Here is a 1,826-nt window from a genome sequence, read left to right as displayed (position 1 = left end):
ATTTCATGTTCCAATTCTGCCTGCCAACAGACAAATTACCATTACCATCACCAAGAAATGATTGCCCATGTTCCAACCTTTCATTCTTGAAACATAAGTGGCATGAACCACCATCATCAACACAATATTGCCTTGAAAGTTGTACAATAGCTCTGGAAACTAGGGTTGCATGTTCTGCAATGTTAGCCGCTGCTTGAGAAGCAGAGATAGCGTCTTTAAATTTCATGTTCTATTCTGTCTGCCAATAGAAAAATTACCATATCCAGGAAATGATTGCCCATATTCCAACCTTTCATCCTTGAAAACTATATGGCATGAACCACCATTATCAACACAATATTACATTGAAAGTTCTACAACAGCTCTAACAGCTAGGCTTGCATGTTCTGCAAACTCAACCGCTACTTGAGCAACAGAGGTAGCATCCTTAAATTTCATGTTCCAATTGTGCCTGCCAATAGAAAATTTACCATCTCCAGAAAATGATTGCCCATGTTCCAACCTTTTATCCTTAAAACCTAAGTGGCATGAACCACCATCATCAACTCAATATTGCCTTGAAAGTTCTACAACAGCTCTGGCAGCTAGGCTTGCATGTTCTGAAAACTCCGCCGCTGCTTGAGCAGCAGCGGTAGCATCCTTAAATTTCATGCTCCAATTTTGCGTGCCAACAGAAATATTACCATTACCTTCTCTAGGAAATGATTGCACATGTTCCAAACATTCATTCTTGAAACCTAAGTGGAATGAACCACCATTATCAACACAATATTCCCTTGAAAGTTCTACAACAGCCCTGGCAGCTAGGCTTGCATGTTCTGCAAACTCAGCCGCTGCTTGAGCAGCAGAGGAAGCATCCTTAATTTCACGTTCCAATTCTGCCTGCCAACAGAAAAATTACCATCTCCAGGAAATGATTGCCCGTGTTCCAACCTTTCATCCTTGAAAACTAAGATGCATGAACCACCATCATCAACACAATATTGCCTTGAAAGTTCTACAACATCTCTGGCAACTAGGGTTGCATGTTCTGCAAAGTCAGCCGCTACTTGAGAAGCAGAGGTAGCATCTTTAAATTTCATGATCAATTTTGCCAACCAATAGAAAATTTACCATCTCCAGGAAATGATTGCCCATGTTCCAACCTTTTATCCTTGAAACCTAAGTGGCATGAACCACCATCATCAACACAATATTGCCTTCAAAGTTCTACAACAGCTATGGCAGCTAGGCTTGCTTGTTCTGCAAACTCAGCCACTGCTTGAGTAGCAGAGGTAGCATCCTTAAATTTCATGTTCCAATTCTACCTTCCAACAGAAAAATTACCATTACCTTCTCCAGGAAATGATTGCCAATGTTTCAACCTTTTTTCCTTGAAACCTAAATGGCATGAACCCCCATCATCAACACAATATTGCCTTGAAAGTTCTACAACAGCTCTAGCAGCTAGGCTTGCATGTTCTGCAAACTCAGCCGCTGCTTGAGCTGCAGCGGTGGCATCCTTAAATTGCATGATCCAATTCTGCCTGCCAACAGAAAAATTACCATTACCATCTCCAGGAAATGATTGCCTATGTTCCAACCATTTATTCTTGAAACTTAAGTGGCATGAACTACCATCATCAACACAATATTGCCTTGAAAGTTTTCCAACACCTCTAGCAGCTAGGCTTGCATGTTCTGCAAACTCAGCCACTGCTTGAGTAGCAGAGGTAGCATCCTTAAATTTCATATTCCAATTCTACCTGCCAACAGAAAAATTACCATTACCATCTCTAGGAAATGATTGCCCATGTTCCAACCTTTCATCCTTGAAACCTAAGTGG

The sequence above is a fragment of the Nicotiana tabacum genome, chromosome 4 (assembly GCF_000715075.1).
Source record: "Nicotiana tabacum cultivar K326 chromosome 4, ASM71507v2, whole genome shotgun sequence".
In the NCBI taxonomy this organism is placed as follows: Eukaryota; Viridiplantae; Streptophyta; class Magnoliopsida; order Solanales; family Solanaceae; genus Nicotiana; species Nicotiana tabacum.
The sequence above is the reverse complement of the archived record's forward strand: the minus strand, read 5'-3'. Positions refer to the sequence as shown.